General features: G+C 47.4%; 1 protein-coding gene across 4 annotated transcripts in view; it reads right to left on the reverse strand.

Annotated features, from left to right (window-relative positions):
• The window catches only part of GRB2 (growth factor receptor bound protein 2), a 117393-nt gene extending 104783 nt beyond the window's left edge, over positions 1–12610 (reverse strand). For all 4 annotated transcript variants that reach the window (XM_073608155.1, XM_073608154.1, XM_073608153.1 and 1 more), the window contains exon 1: positions 12491–12610. The gene's annotated coding sequence lies outside the window, so the exon portion shown is untranslated. The remainder of the gene's footprint in view (positions 1–12490) is intronic.
• Between the last annotated feature and the right edge of the window lie 3475 nt (positions 12611–16085).

The following is a 16085-nucleotide window of genomic DNA, read 5'->3' on the forward strand; positions in this document are numbered from 1 at the left end:
CTAATACTCAACTAGTGTATGGTAGCGTTCAAAATATTCACCAATGCAAAGACCAGGATTGTCAGGACAGGAGGGACAATAATAGTGGGTGTCACGTCTATATCCGCGCTTGCTGCAGACACAACATCTTTTTTGGGGGGGTTCGTTGGGTAGGGGTACTCGGGAGGACATAAAGAAAATGCCTCTCATGCAGCCGACTGCATTTGGTTGGGGATGTGAATGGGGGAAGTACGGGCGCTGCAGAATTGGTGGGTTCCCAATTAGGATTGGCGAATGCAGCAGGAAGGGCACTATGGGCACGATGGGCCTGTGTTTGTCTTCTTGGTGGCAGCGGGACACTACTTGTGCTTGCCACCTCACCAGCTTGAACTGCACTTATGGGACTCGCCACGTCACCAAGTGTTACTGCAGTGCTGGTTTGACTACGACCGGGTGTACTAGGCCGCTGGCGCTTGCCAGTTCACCAAAACGCTACCAAAAAAACTGTTAGCGATCGCAAGGATCAGGCCTGACTCTGCGAATGCTGCAGTTATGCGTTTAGTGTTTTGTAAGTGTCAGTGATCGATCGATACTGCACTTGGGTGGGCTGGGCTGGGCTGGGCTGGGCCGGGCGGAGGGGCAAAACGCAGGTGCTAGCAGGTATCTGGGCTGATCCAGCTAACACTGCGTTTGTGGGAACCCTAAACTGCTGGGGACGCTAGTATAGATCTGATCGGATCAGATATTGATCCGATCAGATACTATACCACTAAGGGAGGCGTATGCTGCGTGCGTGGGTGTTAGCGGTACTGGCGCTAACCTGACGCTGCCTGGGGCTGGTGCTTGCCAGTTCACCAAAACGCTACCAGAAAAACTGTTAGCGATCGCAGGAATCAGGCCTGACTCTGCGAACGCTGCAGTTATGCGTTTAGTGTTTTGTAAGTGTCAGTGATCGATCGATACTGCACTTGGGTGGGCTGGGCTGGGCCGGGCCGGGCGGAGGGGCAAAACGCAGGTGCTAGCAGGTATCTGGGCTGATCCCGCTAACACTGCGTTTGTGGGAACCCTAAACTGCTGGGGACGCTAGTATAGATCTGATGGGATCAGATATTGATCCGATCAGATACTATACCACTAAGGGAGGTGTACGGTGCGTGCGTGGGTGTTAGCGGTACTGGCGCTAATCTGACGCTGCCTGGGGCTGGTGCTTGCCAGTTCACCAAAACGCTACCAAAAAAACTGTTAGCGATCGCAGGGATCAGGCCTGACTATGCGAACGCTGCAGTTATGCGTTTAGTGTTTTGTAAGTGACAGTGATCGATCGATACTGCACTTGGGTGGGCCGGGCAGAGGGGCAAAACGCAGGTGCTAGCGGGTATCTGGGCTGATCCCGCTAACACTGCGTTTTCGGGAACCCTAAACTGCTGGGGACGCTAGTATAGATCTGATTGGATCAGATATTGATCCGTACAGATACTATACCACTAAGGGAGGCGTATGCTGCGTGCGTGGGTGTTAGCGGTACTGGCGCTAATCTGACGCTGCCTGGGGCGACGCATATCACCGCCAGGCGATCGGGGGGCTAAACCTTTATTCGGTAATAAACGGCGGGTGCCCTGACACTATAAAAAATAAACGAACTAACCAGCGTCACCCGTAATGGTTATACGGTGATCAGTGGTGAAAGGGTTAACTAGGGGGCAATCAAGGGGTTAAAACCTTTATTAGATAGTATATGGGGGTCCCTGTCGCTATAAAACGCTGACGGCGAACCTAAATATTTACGTCTCTAACTAGCGTCACCAGCGACACTAATACAGCGATCAGAAAAATGATCGCTTAGTGACACTGGTGACAGGGGGTGATCAAGGGGTTAAAACTTTATTAGGGGGGGTTAGGGGGGTATCCTAGACCTAAAGGGGGGTAATATTCACTGCCCTAACACTGTAACTGTCACAAACTGACACTATGCAGTAATCAGAAAAAAAAAAAAAAAAAAAAAAAATACTGCTAATGTCAGTTTGTGACGGGGGGGGGGGGGTGATTGGGGGGGGATCGGGGGGGGATCGGGGGTGTAAAGTATGCCTGGCATGTTCTACTGTGTGTGTTTGTGTTGTGTGGACTTACATGTCTTCTCTCCTCGGCGCTGGACGGAAACTGCCAGACCGAGGAGAGATGACATCACATCCTCTGCCTGTGTGAAACTACACACAGGCAGAGGAGGATTCCCATTGGCTGGGAGCGATCGCGAGGGGGGGGGCCACGATCGGATGGTCTCCCCCTCGCCTCCCGACGCTCCCAGTCAGATGCCGACCGCCGATGGCACCGGGGGGGGGTCCGATCGGACCCCCCGCCCGCGGGAGGCAGATCACGTACAGGTACGTGATTCTGCCTGCCCGTGCCATTCTGCCGACGTATATATACGTTAGGCGGTCGGCAAGTGGTTAAAGATTAATTTTAAAAAAAAAGTGTTTTAAGAACCAGGTGTCCTCTTTATTTTGGGAAATTGGCACAAATTGGTTGCCATTTACCTGCCTGAGATACTTCGCTATCGCTGACCTGACAACGCTAGCTGTTATATTGAGTCATTAACCCCAAACAAGTATGCAGCTAGTAAAGTCAGAACTCCTGATCTGACTTAACATTTTCAAACGGTGGTCAGCAATAAAATCTAATTTCTACATTATATCACTCAAATCAAACTTCTGTCACTCATCCACATTCTTAAAGCTGTAGTAAACCCCACTTGATCATTTTTACCTACACCTAAGCCTATACCTGTAGGTAAAATGAATATCTCCTAAAGATATTCACACTAGATGCAGCCGATGACATTACTGGCGTATGTGCTCTGAAGGTCCGGCATACTTTGATAGACCTTCAGAGCTTCGTGCCAGAACATGCGCGCAAAAAGATAGCCGGAGCGCGCGACCCCAGAAGAAATCAGCCCTCTCAGCGGTGATCGCACAGCGCGCTTCACCTTCGTTTCAAGGTATTTCATAATGTGCGAATGGCACATTATGCCATTGCCTTGCAGGTGATTTTTTTTTTTTTTTGCGGTTTACTACTGCTTTAACCATACTGACACGGTTTGTGTCCATGTTTTGCGGTCACCAACCTGATTAAATATTTTAAACAGACCTTTCAGATGTGATAGTTCCTATTATATGCAGGTCAGGCTAAGCAATGTATACAGTTTGGGCCCCTTGCAGGATACCAGCATTCTGAGCACAGGTCCCTGAACACACAGGACCCAAAACAAGACTACCATTCAGTACAGTTTTCAGCCTGTCAAAAACTTTGAGTGGGGTGGGGTTGGATGCTGCCTCCTGAGTTCACTAACATGCCAGTATTGCACACACAGGGTCTAGAGAGCCCTTATAAAAGGGGCACTTACAGCTAAATATTACCTTTAAACAGAGATAACAGCACTCTGCCTGCAAAAATATTCCTCTTAAACCACTTGAGCCCCAAAAGATTTTACCCCCAGGCCAATTTTTGCTATTAAGCACTGCACTGCTGGTAATTGTACGGTCATGCAACGCTGTACCCAAACAAAATTTATATCACTTTTTTCACACAAATTGAGGTTTCTTTTGGTGGTATTTGATCACCACTGGGTTTTTTAAAGTTTTTTTTTGCGCTATAAATGGAAAAAGAACAAACATCTTAAAAAAAATAAATAAATAATATTTGTTTTTTTACTTTCTGCTATAAAACATATATAATAAAAAAATAAAAATAAAATGTACTTATAAATTTTGGCCAGAATGTATTCTGCTACATGTTTTTTGATAAAAATAAAAATCCTAAGTGTATATCTATTGGTTTGCATTAAAGTTAGCAAAGATAGCACTTACAAACTATGGTATATATACTGGAATTTTAATTTTTGTAATGCTACTAATGGTGGTGATCAGTGGCTTATAATGGGACTGCGATAGTGTGGCAGATAATCTGACACTAACTGAAGCTGGGGGGAACTAACTGCCACTGACATCACCAGTGACATATATACATACATACAGTGATCAGTGCTAAAAATATACACTGGCTGGGAAGGGGTTAATATCTAGGGCAATCAAGGGGTTAAATGTGTACCTATGTGTAATGTGTATAAAGTGGGCTGTTTTTTTTTTTTTTACTATTGATCTCTCAGAGTCTCATCCCATCTAATTTTTTTCAACCTATGGTTGCAGGGAAGAAATCTGCACCACCTATGGCTGGGATCACACCTATGCATTTTTCTCCCCGAGTTTCCCAATGAAATCAATAGAAAAGGATTAGCACGGGTTGATGTGCATTGTCAATGTACTCTGTAATGAATATCAACATGTGATGATGCGTCAATGTGCATTAAGGTCATAACACACATGTTGAGATGTGTTTGACATGTTTCAATTGATTACAATGAGAAATGGATCAAGCAAAAATACAAAGGTGTGAATCCAGCTTCAGACTTCATTGTCTACGCTGCAGACCTAAATATTTTCTCCTTACAGTTACAGAGGTAAATGATAGCCTATTTTATTTGGTTTTATCTCTTGCTCAGAAATGATCAATACTTTGGTGTCTATAATCTGGGCACAGGTGCATTTCACTACAGGAAGTGAGGCGAAACCTCTAATAGGGACACTGACAGCAAAATACATCATTCATTTTTTATTTTGCTACGGTAAGTGTGGAATGCTAAGAATGTCTGGGTCCTCACTGAGGATACTACCAATACTTCCAGCACAAGACATGGGTATCAGACAGAACAGGATGTGAAGAGAAGTCACTTGTTAAACTAGCTAGGTGAAATTCCTTGAGTGCTGGAAATGTGTGGTAGACTGCTGGTACAGGAAATATTTCCTGCAAGAAACAGAAGCTGCCCTTTGCTGACATTGCATGCGGCAAATATAAAAACAGAAGTATGGCCAAAGCAGTTTTGGCCATACTTCTCTTGTGGGTCTCAGGAGTGCATTTAGGTTCATCCTCCTGTGAAGAGTCAGCTGATAGCGGGCAATATGATGGGGCAGTGCAGCTCCAGGCTCGGGAAGCATCCTGACAGTATTGGGGTGTACGATCGCTCAGTTCTCCATCCTACAGCAGACATGGGATAGATGCTGCAGAATGGAGGGGACTTTGTCGTTTTTTTTTTTGTTTTTTTAATCCCAAACTTCTTCTTTAATTACATGGATGTTATGCTGGCCCTCAAGCTTCAAACATTTTGAATTAATAAGGGCTTGTTCACACTGGTGGAGGGGTTGTAAAAACAGGTGATTGAGCAGTGTTTTTATCACCACTCGAACGCCCTCCTTAAAACAGAGCTCCACCCAAAAGGGAAAGCTCCGCTTGTCTGCTCCCCCCCCCCCCACTGCAACATTTGGCACCTTTTGGTGTGAAAGGGGGATTGGATACCTGTCAAAACCAGGCACCCGCTCCCACTTCCGGGTAAGATTGCCGCAATAGTTGTGCGATTTCTGGCCCCTCTTCCTTCCACCCGCTGCCTTCAGGGAGGCACACAGGTCCCAGAAAGCAGCGGGAACATTCAGAAAGAGCAGCGTGGTTTGCCCATGCACAGTAGAAAGCAGCAGTTGAAGCCGCAAGATACTGGCGCCCCGGAGCCGATGGACGGATCAGCTTCGGGTGCCGGCATCGCGGGATCCCTGGACAGGTAAGTATCCTTATATTAAAAGACAGCAGCTACAGTATTTGCAGCTGCTGACTTTTAATTTTTTTCCCTCAGGCTGGAACTCCTCTTTAAAGGAATTGTAAAGTCTCATGATTTTTCACCTTAATGCATTCTAAGCATTAAGGTGAAAAAACTTCTTTGCTGCAGCCCCCCCCAGAGCCCCCCCTCCCCCCTCTTTTCTTTACCTGAGCCTATCCAGCCCCTGGCTCCCGCTGCTGTCAATCAAATCCAGTGACACCGGGGCAGGGGGCCGGGCCAAGTCCCACTGTTTGTGTCAATGGATGCAGCAGTGGGACTTTGGAGTGCACCCGCATGGGTGTTCCCTGGAAAGCAGCTCTCTGTGGGGGTACCTGATGAAGGGGAGGAGCCAGGAGTTCTGGCGGGGCACAGAAACTACCCAAATGACCCTGGTCAAAAGTTCACATACCCTGGTGATTTTGGACTGATAACATGCACACAAGTTGACACAAAGGTGTTTGAATGGCTATTAAAGGTAACCATCCTCACCTGTGATCTGTTTGCTTGTAATTAGTGTGTGTGTATAAAAGGTCAATGAGTTTCTGGACTTCTGGCAGACCCTTGCATCTTTCATCCAGTGCTGCACTGACGTTTCTAGATTCTGAGTCATGGGGAAAGCAAAAGAATTGTCAAAGGGTCTACAGGAAAAGGTAGTTGAACTGTATAAAACAGAAAAGGGATTTAAAAAAATATCCAAGGAATTGACAATGCAAATCAGCAGTGTTCAATCTCTAATCAAGAGGTGGAAAATGAGGGGTTCTGTTGAAACCAAACCATGGTCAGGTAGACCAACTAAAATTTCAGCCACAACTGCCAGGAAAATTGTTCAGGATGCAAAGAAAAATCCACAAATAACTTCAGGAAAAATACAGGAAAATACAGGTAAAAACATGTGGTGTGGCTGTTTCAAGATGCACAATAAAGAGGCACTTAAAGAAAGATGGGCTGCATGGTCGAGTTGGCAGGAGAAAACCATTACTACGCAAATGTCACAAAGTATCCCGCTTTCAATACACCAAACAACACAGAGACAGGCCTCAAACCTTCTGGCACAAAGTCATTTGGAGTGATGAGACCAAAATTGAGCATTTTGGCCACAACCATAAACACTACATTTGGAGAGGAGACAACAAGGCCTATTCCTACTTTAAAACATGGAGGTGGATCACTGATGTTTTGGGGGAGGTGTGAGCTACAAAGGCACAAGAAATTTGGTCAAAATTCATGGCAAGATGAATGCAGTATGTTATAAAAAAAATACTGGAGAAACATTTGCATTCATCAGCCAGGAAGCTGCGCATGGGACGTACTTGGACATTCCAACATGACAATGATCCAAAACACAAGGCCAAGTCCACCTGTCATTGGCTACAGCAGAATAAAGTGAAGGTTCTGGAGTGCTCATCTCAGTCTCCTGACCTCAATATCACTGAGCCACTCTGGGGAGATCTCAAACGTGCAGTTCATGCAAGACAGCCCAAGAATTTACAGGAACTGAAGGCTTTTTGCCAAGAGGAATGGGCAGCTTTACCATCTGAGAAGATAAAGAGCCTCATCCACAAATTAGAGCTGCACGATTAATCGTATAGAGAATCGTGATCTCGACTCACCCCCCGCCCGCGATCTCCAGCCAGGATTACTGTGATTCTTGGGGGGGGCGTGGTCTCAGCATGGAAGTGTGAGGACGTGTTCCTACTGAGCTCCCGGTCCGCGGCTCTCCACGGTAGACATACCTAATATTATCCTCTCCAACTAATTACCCGGGTGGCAGGGAAGGCAAGAGAGGTCCCGCTGGTGAGATGAAGCGTTTCCTGGTCCGCGGTTTCTACCCCAGACACATCCAAGATGGCGCCGGCGGTTACCACATGGACGGCACTCAGACTGTTGGCTGCAGACCTGGAGAGAGAATTGGATGGCTCAGGCAATGATATGCTGCCATTCTCACTACCCAGTGATCTCTCCCTGTGCCTGCCTCGCTCTCTCTCACCGCTCCTTAGCCCAGACAATGATGAGCGCTGCTCCCTGCATATGCCACTATCCAATGTCCATGCAAGCTGATTTACCTGGACCCAGCTTCTCTCAGTCCCGGAGTGGGACAGAAAGACACGCTCTGAACCCTGATGTCACATCTCCGGTCACAGTGAGTACATCACACAGTGTGACACGCCAGCAGTGGTCTTTTACTGGGAAGCTCACTGAGCAGACTATTTGGGCATTCTTACAAAAACTCCCCACCAGATAGGAATTTGAATCACTGGCCTCTCGTGTAGAGATGGCTCTCAGGGGGGAGCTGGCTCGGCTTAAGCAGGAAGTAGTAGATGTTACAACACGGGTCACCATGCTAGAATCTGAGGCAACTAACATCACTCAATCTGTAACCAACATGCAGACAGCGCACGCTGAAATTGCTGACCAAGTTACTCAGTTAACTCTACTTTTGGATGATTTAGGATTACCGCGATTCTTGCCAGTGTCCCCATAATGTAGCCTAGACCAGAGGGCCCGGAGGAGAAGCCGCCGGAACCAGCATGGAACACAAATGGCGCCGATATCGGAACTGACGTCAGCAACCAGAACTGATGTCAGTCAGCAGAGAGCATAGTGCCCGGCCTGGACTGCGCAAGCGCAATCGCAATCAACACACTGCTCGCTCCCGATGCTCCGGGCTGTTTATCCACCCCTTTCTGTATTGAATGAATAAGCAGCCCCGAGCATCGGGAGCAAGTGGCGTGTTGATTGCGCATGCACCGTCTACAGCTGATTTTTCTTTTTTAAAGTAACCATTTTAAAGAATCGTGAGAGAATCATGATCTTTATTCTAAGCAAAAGAATCGCAATTCTCATTTTTAACAGAATCATGCAGCTCTACCACAAATACCACAAGACTTCAAGCTGTCATTGATGTTAAAGGGGGCAATACACGGTATTCAGAACTAGGGTATGTAAACATTTGTTCAGGGTCATTTGGGTAGCTTCTGTTGCCATTATGATTTTTAAAAAAGTAAACACAGTTGATTGATAATAAATGGCTTCAGCCAAACATTGACCATGAGTGAAAGAAAAGTTTTTGTGGTATCATTCATATTCTCTGAAAAATGGCCAAGAAATCAAATTCTGCCAGGGTATGTAAACTTATGAGCACAACTGTATAACAAAAAATAAATATTTTCCATAATATCAGATGTGCATGGAATGTATGTTATTTACCTGTATAGACATCCAAAAGTCTCGAGACTGCTACTGGGTACCATCATCTTGGATGTGATGTCAGCAGCACAAACAAGCTCAGAGCACTCACTCTGGTGATGCTCTATAATATTTTCTCTCTCTCTCTCCTTCCCATCTGCCACAATCAAGCTCATGTAGAAAAGAGAGGGGAGGGGTGGAGGAGCTAGGCCAGCACAGACCATAATTAGACACTCCCAGAAGAGGCGGCAACTATGACATGGCAGCAATTGTCTCTTCCTGGAGTAGTCAAACTTTTCAGCACATTACAAGTAAAAAAAATGATCTTCTGTACTTTCACCCTCATTTTTTGTTGGTGACAGGGAGTCCTTAAATACTTTCTAAGCTATAGATCTAAAACAAGTAGACAGATCTGGAAAGTCAGCTTCTCAAATTGATGCCATCGGATCGACATGCCTGAGAGACAAATACCATTTAAGGGAGGTTAAGCAATTGCTGCTTGGGTGTTTATGACAGGTTTCCTCTGTCAATCCTATCTGTGCAACACTTTCAATTAGTAAACCTTCCAGAAAGATCACCATCTTCTGCTGCTTCTGAATAAACCCCTTACACCAGCAGTTCTCAACTCCTGTCCTCAGGGCCCACTAACAGGCCAGGTTTGTAAGATAACTGAAATACATCACAGGTAATATCATTTGCTGCTCAGTGATTGCAGTATTCTAGTCTGCATTTCCCCCAAGGTAATACTTAAAATCTGGCCTGTTAGTGGGTCCTGAGGACAGGGTTGAGGACCACTGCCTTATACCCAAAATAAAGACAAAGCCCATCACCACTAAATAATCCTTTAACATATGTGCTAGTTGGGTCTCTGGATGATCAATTCTATTTAACCACTTCCAGCCCAGGCTAGCATTCCTCTCCTACATATAAAAATCATGGAAAATTACTGAGAACCCCTAAACATTATATATAGGTTTTTAGCAGAGACACTAGAGAATAAAATGGCAATTGTTGCAATTTACGTCACACCGTATTTGCGCAGCAAATTTCCAAACACTATTTTTTTTTTTTAAACTGAATTAATTTTATTGCAACAAAACACAATATTTAACCCAATACTTTGGTAAAATATAAAATATGATGTTACACAGAGTAACATGTCGCACTTTAAAACTGTGCACACTTTAGAATTGAGCACAATCGTGGAATGGCACCAGTCTTCAGTATTTAAAAATCTCCTTAGGCTACACTTTAAACAGTTTACAGGTTACCAGTTTAGAGTTAAAGAAGAGGTCTTGTGCACGTGAGGTACGTTTGTGGCGATACCTCACCTGTGGTTCGATGGGGGGGGGGCGGGGGTGTTCCCTTACCACTGCCTGTAAGAGCAATCCAGCAGCTGAATAGCTGCAAGGAAGGCTTTTTCATTACAGGCAATTGCCAGCTCAAAACAAAGATATCTGAATGAAGCCTGTAGCTGCAGGCATCATTCAGATATCACCACTTCAACCTAAGAACGTCATGTGACTTCCTACAGGCAGGAAGTGGTTAAAACCTTTTTTACTGTGACAACAGCATGTGCAGATAATGTCACTCCCTCATTGTGTCCACACATCACAGACATGGGTGCATGGCTCATTTTCATTGTGACCACCACCAATCAGATATGTCAGGGGCGGTGCAGAAGGTGTGGCCAGAACAAATACAGTTTGCTGTGGCTTACCGTTGTCAGCCTACAAAAGCAAGCCTAGTGCACAGTGCTATTACTAACCACTGAGAGCCTGAGCCAGCCCCCTCCACAGCCCAGCGCTCCAGTAAGCACGGGGGGGGGGGGGGGGGGCAGAGCAGACAGCGGTGACAGTCATCAGCTCTCTGCTCCTGGAGCTCTGAGAACTGAGCAATCTGCATTGTTTGATCGCTCAGATCTCAGCCTTGGAGAGATTCGTGCTGCATCCAAATAGGCAAGTATGATTGAAAATATACATAATTCCCATACTTCTCTTTTAAGGTCAGCAGAGACTGCCTACGGTTTCCGCTGCTAATGTAAATGGGGGGGGGGGGGATGCTGGGCAACCGGACGTAGAAGGGGATGTATAGAGGACCCAGATGCAAAAGGGGGGCTGTGATGTATAGGGGACCCTGATGCAAAAGGGGGACTGTAGTGGGATGTATAGGGGACCCTGGTATAAAAGGGGGACTGTGATGTATAGGGGACCCTGACATATAGAGGGACTGTGATGTATAGGGGACCTTGATGTAAAAGGGGGACTGTGATGTATAGGGGACCCTGACATATAGAGGGACTGTGATGTATAGGGGACCCTGGTATAAAAGGGGGACTGTGATGTATAGGGGACCCTGACATATAGAGGGACTGTGATGTATAGGGGACCTTGATGTAAAAGGGGGACTGTGATGTATAGGGGACCTTGATGTAAAAGGGGGACTGTGATGTATAGGGGACCCGATACAAAAGGGGGACTGTGATGTATAGGGGACCTTGATGTAAAAGGGGGACTGTGATGTATAGGGGACCCGATACAAAAGGGGGACTGTGATGTATAGGGGACCCGATACAAAAGGGGGACTGTGATGTATAGGGGACCCGATACAAAAGGGGGACTGTGATGTATAGGGGACCCGATACAAAAGGGGACTGTGATGTATAGGGGACCCGATACAAAAGGGGGACTGTGATGTATAGGGGACCCGATACAAAAGGGGGACTGTGATGTATAGGGGACCCGATACAAAAGGGGGACTGTGATGTATAGGGGACCCGATACAAAAGGGGGACTGTGATGTATAGGGGACCCGATACAAAAGGGGGACTGTGATGTATAGGGGACCCGATACAAAAGGGGGACTGTGATGTATAAGGGACCCGATACAAAAGGGGGACTGTGATGTATAAGGGACCCGATACAAAAGGGGGACTGTGATGTATAGGGGACCCGATACAAAAAGGGGGACTGTGATGTATAGGGGACCTTGATGGGGATTTTTATGTCCTGTGATTGTTGGTGAAATACACAAAGCAGAACTTGTACAGATCCCTGGTGTAAAAGTATGCAGACCCTTCCACTTCCCTAATCAGAACACAGAGAGTGTAGCAGGTGATTATAATGCCCCACACCCTCCCATTCAGGAGTCAGTGTACACAAGACATAGGGAAACACACAGCTATATCATCATAGTAACACAAGGCAGGACTCGGCTACAAAGGGTGAACTAATCATCCCACTATACATTGGGGGGGGGGATATATTTTTTTGGAATCAGACTTTGTAGGACAAAGCCCTGGTCCCTCCCTGTATTGTATCTCAGTGATTGATCAATGACCATCCTCCATAGATGACTAGGTCAGTGTGATGTAGAGGAGACCAGTCAGTGATTCCGTGCTATGTATGCTCTGATCATCTCTCCATTATTACCACCCCCCTCCCCAATAGTGGACATCTGCCCCCATCGCACACCCTCCCTCCTACTCCACCCAACAGATGTTCTCCACACTGACACACCACCGCCGTGCCTACTCAGCACTTCCTCCTACGCCATGGCACCCCCCAATTCTCCTTCCCCTCACCCAACTACCACCAACCCCGGGGGCTACCATCCCGCTACCGGCCTCACCGTTCTCCGCGGAGCCGCCTCTCCCTTCTCTTCTTTCTGCCCGCTTCCGCTCCGCCCCGGGGCAGATCCTCCCGCGAGACTTCCGGGGCGACGTCAGATCCCGTGGGCGTAGCAGCGTATGGCGTCATTGCGTTAGGGGCCTGGGAATGAAGCCAGTGTGTGGCCATATTATGTGTGGGCAAAACTGACCCCCTACATTGATATCCGTCCATTCATCACACCATTATCCCTATAGTGGGTGTGATGGAGACACGTAATCTACAATGTTATGCTCGAGCTCTGAACTTTATTTATTCATTTATCACATCTTCTCTCCTAAGAAGGAGGGCCTATCCAATTTACAACCCTTCTGTCCCTCATCCTCCTCCATGTTCTATTCACACAGATCAGCCATAACATTATGACCACTGACAGGTACAGTCAGGGGTGTCAAACTCAATTAGGCCACATCAGCACAGGGCCAGGACAAGGGGTGGGCAGGGGGGTGGCTGCCCGGGGCGCTTTGGTATTTAGTGAGGTGAGGAGCATTGCATGGACCGTGCCTACCTAAGGGCTGGAAGAGGCCACAGAGATTTTTCTTTGAGGAGATTTTGGTTTACAAAGGTAATTTGTGCTTGGGTTTAAGTGCTCACATTTTTGGGGAGGGGATCTTTGCTGACACATAATGCTCATACATTTTGTGGAGGGGGGCACCATTTGGCCCTGGGCGCTAGATGACCTTGTCCCGACACTGCATCAGCATTACAGTTGCCCTCAAAGGGCCCCTTTTATCTATTAAGACTAGATGTCCAGAGCACCCCATCCCCCTTACATTAGCTGGCAAGAGCCCCTACACCATCAGAAGTCAAGTGACCCCCACCCGCCCTTACATAACAATGCACCCCCTTACCTTACCACCCTTACCTTGTGCTGCTGCCGGGAAAATTCTGGAGGGGCAGAGCTGGGAACCAGAAAGTGCAGGGTCTGGAGGAGGACCAGAGGAGGGCTGGAGCCAGCTGCCAGAATCTGCTGAAGGCTGAGACCAGGGGAGGCGGAGAGGAGGGGGTGCTGAACAGAGAGGCACAAGAACTGTAGTAGGAGTTCTGTCCTCCTCTCTGATTATAACTGGGGGGCAGAGACAATCCTCTTCGCAGCTGCATGGAGAAGTGCAGGATCTGGTGGAGGAGTTCTGTCCTCCTCTATGCTGCTGACTGCTGAGACTCAGTGACGTCACCTGGGTGGGTGCGGATGGCAATTGGGTGACACCCGCCAGAGGGTATTTTTCCCCTGCCCCCCTTTCCCCCACCCCTCTCACTCTCCCTGCCCCCGGCTCTCTTTGCCCCCTCTCTCTCCCTGCCCCCTCTCTCTTTCTTTTTCCCTTCCCCTCCCCTCTCTCCCTGCCCCCCTCTCTCTGACACAGCAAATCACCAAATAGGGTACAGGACCACTGTGATCAGTCCTGGTACCATGTGACCACATGTGACCAATTACAGCAATCACATGTCCAGTAGTAAACAACAGCTATCATTCATGATGTCCAGTGAAACAAATTATCTTAACATAATGCCATTATTCCAGTGTAAAAGTAATCAACATAGAGCAACATATAACACAAACTAAAAAGTAGGGAGAGTCCAAATCCAAATGATGCCAAACAAGTGCTTATAATCTTCTTGCGTGTTCCAAAACAGTGACTTTTTCCCATCACCTGTCAGGGCTGGGCTCAGCCCTTCCTTCTCTGAGCTGGCCTCTCAGCCTTCGGCTAATTGCCAGCTCCTCTCTCTCCACAGTGACTCACCTGTTGATGATATCCTGCTCATCAGTCCTGCCTAGTTAAGCCGCCCAGCCCAGATGATCTCTTCCTTCGCCTTGGTCACATCTCCAGAGATTCTCTCCGGTGTTCCTGTTAAAGACTTGCTTGGCTGACATTTCTTCTGGCTCCAGATGCTGCTTGCTGTTCTACTACGCTCATCTCTGGCTCCCTGACGTTTTGGCTTGTCTGACTATCTGTTCCTGTTCCTGAACTCTGGCTATGCTTTAACTATGTTTACTCTGTTTACCTTTTTATTATTATTATTAAACAAGTGAGGTTTAACTGTACTTCTGTCTCAGTCTGATTCATGGTTTCTGACAGTAGATGAAGGCCATGAATTCAGAAGATGCACTCAATCCACTTGTTGATAATATTTTTTCCAGATTGGATGAGCAGGATCAGTTTGAGTCGCACGGCAAACTTGGAATCTCTGTGGCTGCTCCAGTACAACCTGTGTTGCAGGCCATCCCTGCTGCTGCTCCAGTCTCTGTGCAGGCACCCGCCTTGAGTATTACCTCTATAAGGGGTATGTCTGGTTCTGCTCCGCTTCCCCAGCAATTTGGGGGCGATCCAGTCCAATGCAGAGGGTTTCTCAACCAGGTTGAGATATACTTTGAGATGCTGCCCCAGACGTTTCCCATGGACAGAAGCAAAGTAGGTTTCCTGATATCTTTGCTTTCTGAGAGAGTCTTGGCCTGGGAGACGCAAAATCTGTTGTCTTGAGTTACCTTGAGTTTGTGGCCTCCTTTAAAAGGGTATTTGACGTTCCCACATGCTCTGCTTCTGCTGCTAAGTGCCTCATGAGTACGAGAACTGTTGCCGATTACGCCATTGAATTTCGTACTCTGGCAGCAGAGGTTGCTTGGAACAATGAGGCCCTTGTGGCTGCTTTCTCTCATGGTCTCTCGGTACCATCAAGGATGAGATAGCAGCCCGAGATATACAAACTGAGTAGGAAAGGTTGATCACGTTTGCCATCCTCATTGGCTCCAGATTCAGAGAAAGACTCTCTTTTAAGGAGCGCTTGCGGAAGCATCCTGTATATTTGTCTCCAAGCTTTGCAGTCCCACCCTTGCCTCCTTCACCTCCCATGCCTCCTGGTACCGAGTCGGTCAGTGAAGATGAACCCATGCACTTGGGCTTCACGCGTCTCTCTGCAGATGAGAGAACCCTTAGGAGGAGGGAAAGATTGTGGCCAGGCAGGTCACTTTTTGAAGTCTTGTCCTACCCATCCAGGGAACGCCCGAACCTTGAGGTCCTTTTGTCCCCAGTTATCCAGAAGGATAAACCCCTGGTTTCAGTTACCCTTTCTTGGGCTGAGTCGTCCGTCACGATACAGGCTCTAATCGACTCTGGGGCTGCAGGCCTGTTCATTGATGCTGCCTTTGTATTGAAGCTGCAGCTGCGTGACACTTCACTTGCCATTGAGGTTCTTGACGGGAGACCTCTACAGCCTACCCATGTGACTCATGAGACTGTTCTGTTGTCCATGGCCATAGGGGCTTGGAGATAATCCAATTCCAAGTTATTTCCTCACCTATGTTTCAGCTGGTTATTGGTTATCCTTGATAGGCTCCGTGCTGAGGTTCTCTCCTGGTCACTATAATGCAGTAAGTCATGCTTCCAGAAGGTAGTCAGGGTCCTGTGCACTTCTTCTCTCTCCTGCCTGCCGGAGGAGTACCGCGATTTTGGTGATGTCTTTGACAAAGGTCAAGCTGGTAGTTTGCCTCCACACCAGTCGTATGATTGCGCAATTGACCTTCAACCTGGTGCCATACCCTCTCATGGCCGGGTTTACCCTTT

This window comes from Aquarana catesbeiana, linkage group LG12 (genome assembly GCF_042186555.1).
Source record: "Aquarana catesbeiana isolate 2022-GZ linkage group LG12, ASM4218655v1, whole genome shotgun sequence".
NCBI lineage: Eukaryota > Metazoa > Chordata > Amphibia > Anura > Ranidae > Aquarana > Aquarana catesbeiana.